The sequence below is a fragment of the Zeugodacus cucurbitae genome, chromosome 2, assembly GCF_028554725.1.
Source record: "Zeugodacus cucurbitae isolate PBARC_wt_2022May chromosome 2, idZeuCucr1.2, whole genome shotgun sequence".
Taxonomy (NCBI): Eukaryota; Metazoa; Arthropoda; class Insecta; order Diptera; family Tephritidae; genus Zeugodacus; species Zeugodacus cucurbitae.
The window spans coordinates 78,263,449-78,281,125 of NC_071667.1; the positions used below are offsets into that span (position 1 = coordinate 78,263,449).

General features: G+C 36.1%; 1 protein-coding gene across 6 annotated transcripts in view; it reads right to left on the reverse strand.

The window, feature by feature from the left end:
- LOC105213300 (papilin) overlaps positions 1-17,677 on the reverse strand; it is a 45,161-nt gene that overhangs the window by 12,854 nt on the left and 14,630 nt on the right. The gene's annotated exons all lie outside the window — the stretch shown is intronic.

The window sequence follows — 17,677 nt, forward strand, 5'->3', positions numbered from 1 at the left end:
TTTACTAAGCAAACAAAAGCATTCCTGGGCTCACATTGTTTTCTCATTATCGACTCTTAAAAGCTTAGATATGTAGATATGAGTGTCTACGTTTGTATTTAAACTCATAGTCATGTGAAAAATAATAGAATACATAGTTGAAATTTTGACTGAATGGAGAAGAAGGCATTCCAAAATTAAAAATTTAAAAGCAAATCAATATGTAGGTTTTTACAATCACTAAAGCTAATATATGCCTCTTCTCGTTCGCGTTCATTACTTATCTATATGTGGCAACAGCGCTTAGCTTGAGAAAACATAGCGGGCTTACAACAACAGTAAACAAATGATTTAGTAAATTTATTTATCTGCACACACACATCAAATGCATAAATCTACATACATACATATGTACATATTTAGTGGACAAGCGCTGTCATTCGATGCCAGGGCCACGCAAAGTAAATAAAACAAAAAAATTAAATAAATAAATACGCCAGCAAAAAAATCTGAGCTAACTAATTTGAGAGAAGACCCACATCAGTACATTTATAAAGAGTGGAGAGACAGAGAAATTGTTTTGTATGTCAACAAGTTGCACTTTCATTGCATGCCACAACCGCAAATGCCGCAACAACCACTATCACTGACATTGCCACCAAACCAAGCAAAGCAACGGTCGACAAGTGCATATCCCGAAGACTCGGGTATGTGGCATGTAGTTAATTAATTTTTATGGCTTCGCACGCTTCATAAACAGCACAAAAGACAAACAAATAAATCAAAACGAATTGCAGGGCAAAAAGTAATCTCTTTTTTTTTTGCAAAGATATGAGTTGCCGTTGACCAGCCGCTTGTAAGCGCTACTTCGGTTGTCTTTGGTGGCGATCATAAACGTTAAGCCTGGGGCTACCATGAAGCTGTTGAATGTATATTTTTTTGTATATATGTATATATAGTTAGGTACTTTGTGGATCTCTCAAGGCTGTGAGTCATTTTTGATCCCTGACTTACAGTTTGTTGCATTTACATTCCGTCATACTATGTGAATATTTGTTTTGATCTTCCTTATTTATACTCAGTGATCTTATAAATCAACTAATAAACAGTTCCGCATAACTAGATTAGTATTTCTTCGAACTGTCTAACTTAAAGCACATTTTGTGAACCCCTTATAATATCACTATAGTCAATGAGTTACCTATTTTTAAGATTATTAAGGAAATAAAGATTCACAACAAACAATTTTTTTCAATATAAACACATCTATTCCTGAATATAGTATATAAATGCAAGTGAATAGCTGCATTAAATGCCGAAAAAAATAATTTGCGAAAATTTAGATCACTGCATAACTCAGGGCGCACTGCTTCCTGCGCGCAATTCGATCAGCGACCGCAGACCGCCGACCGCTTTCAACGCCATATGCATGCCGCAGCAATGCCAACGAACTTAGAAGACAATTTTTGCAAATTAAAATGTAGAAAAAATTAAAAAAAAAAACAAAAACAAATTTATTATGGCGCAGACAGCACGACGCCTTGGCATGCAGACATACAGACAAACAAGCGCACAGACATACATATAAGACACGACACACCTCAAGCCATTGCATATGAAAATAAGTATATACATATATATATGATGTGCGATTATGGTTGCTTGCCACAAATGTACCGCTATACGCAACTTACTTGCTGACGCGCACATCAAATATGTAGCACAAACGAATATATGCAATACAAACAACAAAGCATTGCAGCAATGCGCATATTTTAATATATTTTTTTTTATTTTAATTTTTTTTCCACTTCTGCCCATTTTTATTACAATTTTATTGCTTCTGCATATATTTAAGTGACTTTTGTTTTTCGCCACTGCTGTGCTTATTTCTTGGCTTTGTTGGTCTATTGCCAATTTAATTTCGTTCGCTGCATGTTCCGCACGCTACAAATCGTCGCAAATGTCGAATCAAAATCAGTAGAATCTAAACCGAAATAATAAGTTACACTTCGTCGCCTCGTGTAAGGCGTACGCATGCCAACGGCAGCGGGCGGTCTACTGCAATTCCGGGTGCCAAGTCACATATGACTCTGCTGCTTACTGCAAGTGTTTTGAGGTTATGTCGCTGCAGTTCCTGTAAATGTTGTGTTGTGTCTTGTTGTCATCTCGCCAGAACACTTGCTGTCAGCCTGGTGACAGCTTAACAGCCAAGTGTTTAGTAATTGACAAAAGTAATCGTATTTACTTTGACACATTTTCGGGTTTTAGGGGTGGGTTGAAACTAAAAAATCATATTTGAATGTATTTCAACCCTTTTGAATACATATAGCGCAGTTTGAATCATTCGAAGAGTTCTATAATATCATCGTTCACTACAAATATCTCACTCCCAAAAAACTGATGTTTGTTCGAAAACTGATTACCAAATCTAGTCGAAACTCCTCATCAACTCTTCTCTTCTTCTATGCTAGCATGACTCTGAGCATTATTATTTTCCAACTGCGTGTAACTTACGAGCGCACTGTTTTGCCAAAATCAACTTAAACTTATTATCGGCAAACCACATTACCTTGTCGACATAGTTTTAAACAGCAACAACATCAAAGAGAAATTGCCTGTGCAACGCTCTTCGTACGGCGCCAACCGAACTTCCCGACTTCCGCGCAACGTGATTTAGGTGTTTGCTTACAAGGCAACAATCAATTTTTCGCAACATTTGCACCAGCTCGCATCTTTTATTGTTATTATCTTTATATACATATATTTTCCCCCTTTGTACTCACAAACACACACTAATACATATTTTCTTAAGGAAATCTCTAACAATGTCTGCTGTTGTTGTTGTTTTGCTGCCCTTCTTCCCTTTTCAATTTAGCAGACACAGTCGAAGGCTCATAAATTAATGTCCTCGGAGTTTTTTATTTGCCGCTGAGTTGGCGCAAAAAGCGAAGCGAGCGAACAGAAATGCGCGCTTCAATAATATTGAAGGCGACTTATACTATATAGAGAGTCTTCCATACATATATGTATGTTTGTACGCGACTAAAAAAGTCACATTAAAAACACCGAAATCACCCAGGGAATATTAAATAGCAGAAGAATTAAGCGCAGAAGACAGCGCATAAAAAATATCTGTCTGTGTATTTATGAGCTTTCTTTTTGGAAGATCTACACGCATCCGGTACTACGTTATGCGCGGCAATATGTTTTGGTAAACGGATGAATTAAGTTAAAAGTTTTGGAATTTTACTGACAAATCAGTTGCAATGAAGAATTCGAAACATGTACTAGAGACCTTAGAAATCTTTAAACAAACTCTCTTTACCTCTTGATAGAAAGGAGCATCATATGAGAACTCATAAGATCTAAGACATTCCAATTGGTTTGAAGCTCCTACTCATCTGAGTTAGCTAAGGGCGGTTGTTCGAAACTCAATAGAGAACTATTTATGATCGTATCTATAGTCTTTTATATCAGAGATATATTCTCTCTAAGCGTACACCCTTTATTGTTTGAACTTCGAAAGTAAAATATCAAATCTGATATTTTTGAAGTTATACTTTATGCAATCTCTGTATACATCTCTCAATCCAAGTTCCGTGAGCTTCTTATTATTGTTAAAGACCGTAACTAGAATCCACAAGATTACATTATCCATGGATATTAGCTTTCAATGCTTCCAAAGCTTATACATCAAACTTTATCAAATAACTTCACCAAGAATAGGTAAATATGGTTATAGTGAGAGATCTTGCTGGTCAAATTCGTTAATCTAACATTTGAAATTAAGCTAAAAGCAAAGTTTTTTCCTCTCTCTGGACTTAGAACTCCATTTAATTATGGTTGGTCGTGCCAATTATTTACCAAATTACTATGTAAAGACTTCTAAACTCAATTGGAGATTCCTTACCCATCAAACTGTTCTGAGATATAATTCAATATTCTTCGAGTTTTCGAAGCTGGTTCGGGTTAATGAGATCTACGCAAGAAATATCGACAAATCTTTGGACAAAAACAATGTTGAGTAAACTCTTCTTGATCTAGAGAAGAATAACGGTTCATATTTGAATAAATACATATTCACTCTAGTGAATTATCTTTAAAATCTAAGAGCAAATAGAGCATAACTCATAAGTTAGTCTAGACTGAATTCTGCAATAAAAAACCATGCGAGATATAAATCATAAATAAATTAAAAAAATTAATTAATAAACAACAAAAACACATTTTTTTGTTGTTCTTTTTCCAGCAAAAACACCAACAAACACACCTCCTTGTTGTGGACCCATTTGGCCCCACTGGGGAACCATACGACCATAGCCTAGAGCAGCATTTAACACATTTTAGGCGACAAGCAGTCAACTGTTGCCGACACTATTTATCAAATTTAATTTGCAACATGCTGCAAATTGCGCGGGGCATGCGCTCAAGGCAAATGCCACAACAGCGCTCAACAGCAAAACAGTGAAGCCAGCGGCAACATTAATATTCAAATAATTTGAGTGTTTTTTCATATCATGCGAAGCATGCAATTGCAATGAAGCAAAGAAGGCGCAAATGCAAAGATCAGAAACAACAACAGCAACAACGGTAATGCGATAAGAATATGCAGCGTTTGTTCTGAGTGTTGTTACCACCGGCAACATGACCGCTGAGGAGCGGCAAGCAACACTGTGCTTGTTATTTTTGTTGCACCTTTGCTCGCTGTTTTTGTTTTTTATTCTTCTTCATTTTTTTGCTGTTGTTATATTTTTTATGCCGCCGCCGCCTCGTGGCCAACACCTACTTAATTTTGTCAAGTGACACTTTATTGCCAACAATGGCAACAACAGTCAGCCCGGCAGCCAGCTACAACAATAAGCAGTTCTACAGTAGCCCCAGCGACTCAACAACAACAATAATAGTACGCAACAACAACTGCCGCATTTTGGTAGCACACAGGTATAACAAAAGCACTATTGTTGTGACACAATGGCGCGTTGAAGTGTTCGCCTGTTGCATGCCACTGTGCTGCATTGCCACGCCACGCTTTGTTGTCGGCGCACAGCTTCGGGCAACATGTCTACACGGCGTCTTTAATGGCGAAATTGCTGGCGAAAAAACGGTGTGATCCCTTGCCGTGGGCCTAACACCGCAACAGCAGCGGCACTTTGATCATACAACAACAACAGCAAGTAGCGAGGATGGCGAAAAATTGTTTGGCTTAAAATATGTTACCCACACATATATTCATATACATGGTATATACAAATGTAGAATACCCACTTAGTTGCATTTGTAATTACTTGAAGCGTAATAAATCAAAAATATGTAAAACAAGAAAAGATTGATGTTATTTGAAATAAAATAACTGTTGTTAAAGTAAGTGGAAGATTTTAATAATTTTTGGAAGCATGTCGACATTCGAGATATTTGTGAAAGAAGTATCTTTGTGGAACAGTTAAAGTCAAATACAAAACAGTTTCGAGGTTCACTGTAACAGTCTCCTTTGAACTTCACGAAACTTGCCATACAACAATAATGTCAGAAATCGAGATCACGTAAGTTTCTCTCCTTTCGCTTTTTGAAAAACATGGTACATGCAAATACATAACCCTGTAACGTCACACCCGAAAAGAAGAGAACTCTGGATGTACAAATACTGTGGAGATTTGACAGTTCATAGTAGAAGTTCGCTTAAGACGTAGCATGGCAAACTTGTCATTACAATTCTTAATAAAATCTTGATAAATATGGGAAAACTAAAGCTTGTTAGTGTAAAATTCAATTCAAGGTTCTCTGGAAATAAATCAAGATCGGTTTTCAAAATATCCAGAACATTCATGAATCGATTTTATTATCAACTACGTTTTTGGATCTTTCAAGTTCTGATCGATTTGTCGCTAAAACTATATGTTGGAAACTACGTTCCTGTTGGCAGCTATAAATTTGAAAAAGTTAAGAACTTTTTTATCTCAGAGCCAACATAAATGCCACCAACAATCGAATCCTGGAGATCAAGCGCAGAATATCCTTTGCCCACAAGTGCTACTTTAGGATCGATAGGCAATTGAGAATCATATCGGTCATTCGATGAACAAAAATTACACTCTATACGTCTCTCATCATTCCGGTCTCGAGGACAACCCGAGAAGAGAAGGTACTTGGAGCATTCGAGAGAATTCTCCGTAAGATCTTTGGGGCCTTCCTCGTGAGCGAGGAGTACGAAGATATTTTTGAAATGTCATGAAGATGACAGGCGTATCTTCGATCAACAAAAATGAGACATTTTACAAAATATTTTCTTGCTTTATGGGATCATTCGTTACACTTATGATGATAAAAGATAAAAGAGTTCGATTAAGCAGTAAAAAACAAATCAGACTCGGTTCGGAGCGTTATTCACTAATTCTTGAGTATCAGGATTTTATATTGAATAATCAATTACCATACTGACTGCAGTAAAAGCATTTTGTAAATACCCAACTACGTGGGTGAGGAAAAGTTATAATTTGGTTCGCAACCATAATCCCAACTTGACCGAAGCAACTTTATTAATCCATAAGCTATACCAAATTCGCAAAAATATCGTCATAAGGAACCTTTGAGGAAGTATTGCGACACAACAACTATCTGCAATGGAGTTCTCAGATAATTAAGAAATTTTATGATCGCTGATTCGCTTATTTGTCTTCACAGAGACACAAAAATTTCGTTCCCACATATGTAAATACGCACCCAGGCACTTTTATGGATAGTTGGTATTTACGAGCGCGCCTGAGGAGTTCTAAATTATAAGCAAGTTGCAAGATTTTGCTGATGTTTTTGCATGCACTTCGCAAGTAGTTGTAAAATGCCATAAAAATGAATTGACTAGTGTAAAGTTGGTGGCAACAAACGTCAATCACTAAAGCAATATGACGTCAGCCAAATGCTGATTACAACTTGCTGTTGTTGTTTTCGCATTTGCTTGTGTGGCGGCAAGTTAAACGTTTTTAAAAGCAGTTCAGAGGGCTAAGACAGCAATTCCACATTTGTATATACATATGTATGTGCAACAAAGCCAAACAAACAAATGCCATAAAATTCCAGAAATTACACCAAAAACAACAACAACATACGCATATATTTGCAAACGCGGTCACAAAGTCAACTCAGACATATGTTTGTTGCAACATATACAGAGCATTCCATCAGCAGCGGCAATGCTCATATTACCAGAGCAGCAGTGAACAGCAGGCAACTTCCAACATTAAAAGCAACAACAACGCGTGCAATAAAATGCAAACTTTCGCAAGAAAACAAGAGAAAATCGCACAGCACAAGATGCGATAATAAATTTTATTTTTACTACACAGATGCATGTGTATATGTGGCAAGTAAGCGGCAAGAACTCCACGCAAACACACACACACATACGCTGATGTCTCTTCATCAACATAAGCCAAGCGCTGCTGGCGCGCACTGCTTGCTGCAGGGAGCGCCGCGACGCGTTCCTGAAATAGCAAAATCGTGGACGCGACAAATGAATTGGCAAACACAGGGTGCTGCTGGGCGCAATGCGAAAGTGAATGCGATTACATAGCGCACATAATCTCATTTGTCTGTATGTATGAGTGTGCAACAGAAATTTAGTAATGTTGCATATAAAGCAATATCAAAGTTGTTTAGTAACTGCAGCGCGACGCGCAAACCCAATTTTGTGTCTGTTTTAGGATGCGATTCAATTGCGCGTATAAATAGGATAGCCAGGGATGTGCGTGCGTGCGCCGCGCTGTAATGAAACACCAGCAATGACAGCGAACTGCTAAAGCAATGCCACAATCAAGCGAACGCTTCTCGCAGCATGTCCAAGCAGTGCAATGTGATGCATTGTACTCCGCCGCGCGGCAGATGTGGAGTACGCGGTAGAAGGGTAAGGCGCACGCGGCTAGTTGGCTGACAAACAGCCTGGTAGTCAGGATGCTTGCTTATAATTTATGAGTAGCTGCACGCGTGGAGCCTATCAGCAACAAAAGCAAACACACATCACACATACGCGCGCACTCATACATTCCTATATGAGGCCGCGCCGCGCCGCCCGTTGGAATATGAGTATCAGCGCCACGCCTGCATATGAACACATGCAAAACTAAGCGTCGAAGAAGATCTCCTACACAACTGCGCTCCAATGCAAGCAATGTGGCCAACACACCAACTATTGCATTGATAATGCAACAAATACGTTTTCTAGCACTCAATTTTGCCGCTACATGCGGCAGAGGGGCTTCTACGAACGCATAAAAGCGCTGCGCGTTTTATTGCTTTATTGTGGCGCGCATACACTCACAATAGCACATGCTGGAGCGCATGCATAAATGTAAATGCAATTGTGAATGCAATTGCCACAGCGCATATGCCACACATTAAGGGCTCCGCTAGATATGAAACAAGTGGCATGGGAAAGTGCGCGTTGCACATCAACTTTCGAACTCGAATTATGGTAGCTATCTGCAACACCACATTTTTCGTTTGTTTTTGTGTTCCTGACTAATGCGGTTGCATGCAACTTGCAAGTGGTAATCGACTTACGGGGCTTTATAGACGCGCTGCACTTTGCCACCGGCAGTTGATTAGTAAAGTAAATAAACATTTCGAGAAGCTGCAAGCAAGCGCTCCACTTTCTGTTCAATCAGGTGGCACTCGTGTTTTTGGACTTGGCGCCCCACACACCCCTCTAATAATTTGACTGCGATTGTTTGCTTATTTGTATACATACAAGTACATATGTTTGCTGGTAAGTAGTGCGTGTCTACTTGTGGCATATATATTCTAAAATGATTTTGTTGTTGACTCCTCTTTTCGAATATTTTTTTCTTTGTTGGTGAATTTTAAATTTAGCTCATTTATCTGTTTCTAAAAGCATTGCTGGAAATACATGCATTTACTATATGTACTTATGTGTGCCACAGCTGCAACATGTCGATGCCTCACTTAACGCTAAGTGTGGCAAATGGACCCATTAATGCTCCAAAGTAAGTACCGTCGACTAAATTTGTTTTAATTGCCGCGCCGGGAAGTAGGGTACTACCATTAAATAGTACTTTTGCGGCAGCTAAATTAGCGAGTGAAATATATAGAGAGCGAGGGAGAATGAGACGGAGAGCAAGGAAATATCCAGATGTAAGAGCGTGTGTTTTGAAGTTGGTGTCATAAAATAGTTGCGTCTGACATTCTTACATATAAAATAGTTTTAAATTTTAATGTTTTTTATAAATGTATGGAGGAGTGTATGCCTATAACCCAATTGGTGAATTAAATTTAGAATTAGATTGAATATAGAAAGAATCATAACCTAAAAATATGATAATATTTTGATAACCTCAGCGGCATTTCTAGATCTTCGAATATGATCAGTAGATGTTCTCACAAACCATTAGCCCTTATTATTTCACGCTTTACCATTCAAATAAAAATTCTATATGCGCTCTGGAACATTAATCCCTTTTGTGGTGTAACGTATACCTACTATTTTCTTAGATATCCTCGATGTCTTTGGTTATTTGAACCTCTGAAGCGATTACCCTAAATTCACGAAGAAATTTTGAAAGACCCGATGAGTAGATTATCAGATTCATAGTACTCATAGAGCAAGGTTCGTTGCCGATTTATGTTTGATAGAGTTTGTGAGTTCTGACGAAGTTCTGAGGGATCAATAACCTTTCTTCGTCATGAAGAATGTCTTTTAAAAACGTAACGAAAACATCTAATTGTCAACATTGGAAAAAATTTGAATCCTTAAAACATCTTGACGAATATTCTATCTGACAATTTCGATTTATTCTTAGTAGAATAAGTTTCGTTGCTGGAGATGTTCAAGATCATCCTGAATATTTTGAAAATATTTACTTTACATTTTCCAATAAATTAATCCTATTGTAATATGGATAGTATAAAAATCAAAAACATAGACATTAAGCCATAAACCTTAATTAAATAGACTTCTTCTTCCAGAAGAGCCTTATAAAATGTATTTGAAATAATTACCCATATAATTGGCAAATACTTGAAGAATGAGCACTTAGTATTTACACCAAAATTTCCGTTATAAAATAAATCAATTCTTCATTCTCTGCACTTTTATTTAATGACAGAAGTAAACAAAATTTTCCACACCAAAGCAACAAACGGCATTAATTTCCAGAAAAGCATTTCGATGGGCTACTAAAAGTGTCTGCTCACCGAGGTGTACAAACAACGATCAAAAGCAGTGCAAATTTATGGCTCATTTTAATTAATTAAGACATGGCTAACATATGGATAGCATAAGCAGGCATATAGGGAGTGCAACAGCAACAACAACAACAATTACAGCAACAAAAAGGTAAAGCTGGCGGAAAATTGTTTTGCATTAAAGAAATATAATTTTTGAATTGTTTAAGTTAATTTAGAATACCTAAGCAGGAAGCTAGCAGGTGGCAATAGACGGAGAAAGGCAATAATTAGAGAGAAATTTGCAATAAAAATGCGATATTTGCGCACGTAAATGAGCAAGCTAAATCGTATGTGGCGTATAAACGAGCAATCAAGCGTTAGTTGTGACAGGGAACTGTGAAGCATAATTAACGGTAAACCGGCAAAAGGATGTACACACGTAGACATTGAGTCCTTACCATCGACGCTTCGTCTCTACATTTGTACTTGTATTTGATTGTCACTGCAGGCTGGTGGCCCACCAATATATGCCACACAATTGTGGCAAGTTGGTGTAAAGGAGTAAATAGAGTTGTACACCAACACACACGCATACATATGTATATGCAATTAAAAGCTGCCAACTAACCGTATGCATTGAGCAGACAGACGGCATTAATATAGACAAGTTAACCATAATGTTGAATGGCACGAGCAAATGCCTAACGGTGGTAGTGGTGGTGTTGATGGTGGCTGCGCAGCGCAGACCTTGGCTAACTACTTGGCTTTGTTAGCTGCTGCTGCTAATGGCAGTGTGCGTGTGTGAGTGTGCGCGTCAACGGAAGTAAATGTTGGCATTGTTGAAAATATTAATTGCATTTGCATAACGTTGCACACTTGTTAGGCAGCAGCAAATATGTGCACTTACACTCGCACACACACATACACATATGCAAATGTATATAAACTAACTGTTGCATGCCGTCGCCTCCATTTTGTCGCTGGCTGATGAGCATGTGCCTAAGCAAACATCCTGTCAAAAGCACAGTCGCATTCGCACTTATCAATTTCAAAATTAATTAAACTAAATTGAAGAACTAAAATACACAGACAGCTTACAATGAAAACACATGTACAAACACATATACACACACATTTATAAGTATGAATATGAATATGGCATGCGAGTGCATACAAAGTGAATAATCAGTAGGCAAATGCAAATGTTTAACTAAAGGTGCAACACAAAGATCGGTGTCGGTGTGTGTATGTGTGACAGCTACGCTTCTGTTGCATATACTAATTCCGTTATGGCATAATGTGCAATTTGTTCTTTTTGTGAATACATATGTATTATATGTGGCGAAACATTTCAGAAAGCTTAACTTAAATACACCTCTTCATTAATTTGCAAGCTCGCATTTCTAATGAATTTCTCTCAAACTGGTGTGGCAGTATTCTAAATTTGTTTTTGTTAGACAAAAAATGTACCGTTATGTAATGTTGCACCTACAAATATGCTTCAATACTTTTCGTACCGAGTAGTGTGCTTCATTTACAGTTCTTCCTTATACATTCTAGTTTCTAGGTGGTTTTCTCCCTTTTTCTACTTTCATACTGAACCGACAGCAACGAATGAGGTGTTGTTTTAAAGCTATTGAGCAGTGTTATATGACAATCACAAAAATAAAGAATATTATGTTTGTTTTAATAAAAAAAATATATACATACAAAAAATATTTTTTTTTATTTAATTTGAGTGGTTTTCTCCCTTTTTCTCCTTTCATGGGGAACCGAAATTAATAAATGAGGTAGTCTTTTAAAGCTAGTGATCGGTGCTATGTGATAATTGCAGTAATAATGAATATACATTTTTCTTTCGTAAGACAAAAAAATTATTTATTTTATAATTAAAAAAAAATAATTATATTGTTTTAGTTAATCAATGATACTAATTTCTGTCGAAGATAGATTTATGGACAAAAATTAATTTTTATCTTTTTTTTTGCAAAAAAAATTTTAGCATTTGTGTATTTAATTACGATTTGTTCGAATTTTCTATTGATAACAACTGCATTTTTACAATAATTAACCGCTTAATATTACTTTAGCAATATTTTTCGATACATTTTTAGGTACAAGTAAAAAACAGTTTTGATTCTAGATCGATCTAAACTTCTTGCAGCAATTTTGAGATTCTAACTTTAATTTAAACTGATTTCATTTAACTTACTTTCAAATATTACACAAATCTTAACAATTTTCTTGCGTTTTTTGCCGCAAATTTTTTTCCATCTCCCAAGAAAATATTTATTTTTCGTTAAAAATGTGGCTTTGCAAATCCGACAGCTGTAACAAATAAGAAAAAGGCCTAGAATTTAAATTTTCGCAGCTTACTGATACACCATAGCTCCATGTTGCATGCAACAGCATACAAATTCGCACTTGCTGCACATTCGCTGTTACATTACATAATGCTAACAAGTTGCAGGCAAAATAGTTGAGCTTGCAGCAACCCACACAAACTTTTTACTTGCCTACACACGCAAACAAGTGAGCGTAAACCCGGCATTTAGGCCTACTGCCCCATATTGTTGCACTTAGAGCTCAGGCATACATACATACAACTATATGAACATTCATAGATATGCAAATTGTATATGCTCATACAGATTAGCTCCGCCAATTTGCTGTAATTTGCTGTTTTTGTGCTGTTCGGTTGATTTGTTGCACACGTTGCAAGGCCATTTTGCTACCACACTATTAGCACCTCTAATTTGTTGTTACCACAAAGCCAACAAAAATGCTTGCAACAACTAACAACACAAAGAGCATGCATTTTGTGTATTGTTTGACTAACAAAGGGACGTTGCATGCAAAGGTACAGCGCGCATTGTGCCACACCAGTATCGTCGCTGAGCGTTTGCAAAGCGCAGAATTCTACGAAAAAGCGCCGAACGCATAAAGTGCTTTTATGTGCATAATTTCTTTTGTTTGTTTGTTGTTGTTATTGCTTTTGCTGATTTTTGTTAATTCTAGCACTGTGCTGCTTATTGTTGTTTTGCCACTTGAAATATTGCAATAAACTCAGTGTCTGTGTGTTGTTTTTGTTGTAGCTTTTGCCAATTTGCTTCTCTTTTGGCCTTTATCTTATTCTTCTTCTTTTTTAGCACACATGTGTTCGCGAAATTCCAGCACATTTTCAAGATTCTATTTTATTAATGTTACTTTTCTTTAAACTATTTTATGTTGAGATAAATGTTTTTCCTTTCAAAAGTTTATGTTTCAACAGTTTCATTGTTTATTTGCTCATTCAACGCATTTTCGCTTTAACTATTTATTATTTTAATATGTTCGTGCGAAGACTTCTGAAAAGTGTGTGTTGGTGTGTAAACATAATGTTTTCTGCTGTTTTTGCGAAAATTAAAGAAATGCATAAACATTTTGGAAAGTTCTTAGATTTTAATTTATTTGGAAAATATTGAAGTTTGATTGAATAATATCGCAGCGAAATTTCTCCAGAATCATTAATCAGGAAAATGCAATAACTTAGATATAATGATCTAATGTTTGTGTAAGAAACTCCTTTGGCATTAGCTTTATTCAATCCCCAGCATTATCTTCTCGCTATCTTTAAGGGGTTATATAGATTTTAATGATTACTTTAATTGTCTTATTAAATTCTATAACTTTTAATATAAAAAAGATTGTTTTAAAATTTCCCCTCGTTCCGAGTTTTAGTTTTGGAGATAGATAGAGATAGTCAAAACTGTGTTTTCAAAATCAACATTAATGTTTCTAGAGAACTACTCAACCGTTCTTGATGAAATTTTAGACAAATCTTCAAGAAACGTTAGTAAAACGTTACTTTGGGAAAGACCCGTAAAGCATATGGAAATGTCCAGTGATAGTATGTTGGTTTGAACAGTCCGTAGACATTGTTTGATTCGTTACTCTCCAACATTTGGAAACAAATACGAATAATGTTACAGTTCTAGCAAAAGTGGGATAGAATTTGTGCATAATTCCTAATCCTTTCTCAAAGCAAAGGAACTTTCGGCACTCGTCTGTATATATTTTCTATAAAACGCATTCCTCTGTTCCAGATTCCTTAAAAATTCAAAATGTCAGGACGCTCCAGCAGTGTTTTTTTGTTTTTAAAAATAAAAAATATCTCCAAAAAAGTACTATTTCCTTAAAAATTTTGTGAAAATAATCTATACTACTATTATAAAGAGGAAAGATTTGTATGTATGTTTGTGTTGAATAAACTCGATAACTACTGTGCCGATTTCAAAAATTCTTTCACCATTGAAAAGCTACATTCACCCCGAGTAATATAGGCCAAATTTATTGCTAGAATATCAAATTTCTGCAAATAGTTCCCAGGTGAGTGTATCGAAAAGATTTCGTGATGTAGAATCTTAATCTTAAACTGAAAGTCGTATTGCAACTCTCTTCGCATGGCAATCGCTTGCCAGAGAGTCGAGTAACGAGTGCTCGCAGCTGCTTGCTGAACAAAATTTCAAAACCTGCCAAGTACGCGCTTGAGAGTCGAGTACGGAGCGTGTGCAGCGGTTTGAAGAACAAAATATTAGAAATATACAAGCTTGCACTCTGGGCGTCGAACTCTGAGCGTTCCCAACGCCTTCATAATCAGAGAGAAATACAACGGACACTAAAGACTAGAGGTCGTAATCAAGTTCTAGTTCATTACAAATAAAATATAATTTCATGTTCGAATTTTCCTCATTTTACTTTTTTTATATATAAGTGTATAAAAACTTATAACTTTTGAAATGTTTGTTTAAACCCGTGCTTTGAAACTAAAGATTCCAAACCAACAACTTGAAAAATTAAATAATTATTTTTAGAAAAGTTTCTTAGTCACTACTTGTATTCGCGTCAGCAACAAATTTCCGCACATAATTAATAGTGATCAATGCTGGAGATTTAAATTAGCAAACTACATCATTATATTTATATTGCCGAAATTGTTGGCCTTTTTCCGCCAGAAGGTAATAATTAGACTACCAATGGGGCTAGAGGAATGGAGAAGCAGCTTTGTTGAGTTCGAAGACACATACTTATCTATATACATACATATATACAATATATAAACTACACATGTCTAGTCTGCTAATAAACTATTTTAAAATATACAAAAGTGTTTAAGCATCTAAGAACATATGCTTAGGTTCATATACACACTTTTCTATTTCCAGCCAAAAACAAAGAGATGCCAACGCTTTTACCTAAATTTATGTCCATTTTTTATGTTGCAAATTCCAAACTATTCGCTCGTGTACAAGCTTGTACTTTTTCCGTTATTTGCTGCTCGCAAATATAGACATTTTTTATAACCAACAACAAAAAGTGCTGGCCCACCCATCGCTCCAGCAATCGCCTGCTGAATTTACGCACTTGTAGCGGCAAATATTCGCAGCTATTAAATTTGTTTGTTGTGCTAAATTTGGCTGCTAAGGTCATGCGGCTTGCTTTTTATAAAAATAATAAAGTGTTCTATAAAACTAACGTTAAGTTAGTTAAGCACTATTTTTTGCGAATTTTTTGCAAAGATTTTGAGTGAAAAATCACCTTCACCATAGGTGAGGTGGTGGGAGCTCATACAACAAAAAAAAAAAGATAAGTAGAAATGACATAATAGTTTTAATTAAATTTACCGCTATTTTTGTTTATGCATATTTTAATCATATATTTTATGAAAATTACTACTTCCTTTGGCCATTTTCACTTGCGAATTCTACTTTATAGTTTCCTACTTGCAACACAGCTAGCAGATAGATAGAATTATAATGAGAACTGCCAATTACTTTGTTGTTTTCAATTGTCTACTAGTTGAAGGCGACATGCCACCGAACTACTGTTCGAAAGTAGGTGGTTCCAGCCTGTCATTTTGATTTATGACATAATTTGCCAATAACAGTTACTCGACGTCTTCTTCTTTCCTTTACATGTTGCACCTGGTTGTTGCAACGATACAACCAATCATTACTTCAGTAGGCTAACAACTATATTATGACTAAGTATTTGTTCTAGTAACTGTAACTGTTTAATTTATTGATCGCTGGAGAGTTCAGTAAAACAAGGTTAGTAGATTTTACACATTTACAGTATTATTAACCCTTGGATGGGTCATAAAAATAATATACTTTTTTCAAAACAATTTTATTTAAGCATGGACTGAATTTGAGTGGACCAATTATTATCGAGCTTTTCATATAGGATAAAATAATTTATATAAAGTCAAGGTAAATTCAGAAAATCTATTTATGGTCCGTTTTGGCGCATATTAAAGATTCATATTCTCAAGGGTAAAAACTAATTATTCCGCTAGGTGGCGCTAAAATCAGTTTATTAAAAAATCATGTTTATTAACCACTTTGAATATTATTTAAAATGTAATATTTGAAAAGATATTGAACCTCCAAATGTATCATTTCGGAATGCAAAAGAAAGGAAAATGGGCGCAGAATGTCTACTTAAAACTAAAGATTGGTTCAACAACATTAATGGATGCAGTGTGATCCAACCGAGGTTCTATATTGAAACAAGACTCGCTGTTAAGATACAGAATTCGGTTGATACATCGTCTTTTTTCGTACATAAATTGTATTACTTAACTGCTAAATTTAACTGCCAAATTTAACAAGGGTTAAACTCTCCAGCGCTACCTTCACGAAATTAAATGAACAAAAAAGATATTTGTAAACCACTATTTACCGAGAAACCATTTAAGCTTTCAAACATACAAAAATGCATTGTTGTTTGCCTTCTCGTGCAGTTAACAGTCCAGTTCATCATTCTTAAACTTAAAAAAAAAGAAGAAGAAAATCACAAAACAATGCAACCAACAGTTAACCGGTTTCTTTTGCGAACCTTTTTTCCGTCAAGTAAATCGCGCTCACGTGCAACACAAGCTACAGGTCGGCGCGGCGCCAATGCCAATGACGCATGGCTCCGCTGCTGTCGGCTTGACCGCCTCAAATGCAAGCATCATCAACTGACTGAGGCAACCTTAAAGGTTAAAAACCTCTTCAGCGGTTTCATTATACGTTAAATATAATGGATTTTTTTTGTTATTTATTCATTTTTTTTGCGCATCTCCATTCTTTTTTGCACGCCACCACTATTTCATCACTTTTAAACGCTTAACTTTGATATGAAGTGCAACAGCAGGACAAAGGAGTCTTTATATGTATGTGTATATTTGGTATGCTGAAGAATATCTTCTCTTGCGGTTTTCGTATCTTTTGACTTGGCCCGCGGCGCAGGTTTCGCTTTCGCAACCATAGCCTGACACTTTTGAGTTTTGTCCGCGTTCACGCATGCAATTATCAAAATCGGTGCACGTAAGACTACTTATACTACTTATATGTTCGTGAATGGCGGGTAATGACGAAGGTGATTTTTTTCTTTTTCTTCGCGAAATGTTTTCAGAAAAAAATATTATTGAATCTTTTATGTTTCTTCTGACATTCAATTTCGATTTTATCATGGAGGGTAGACCAGAAATTGCATA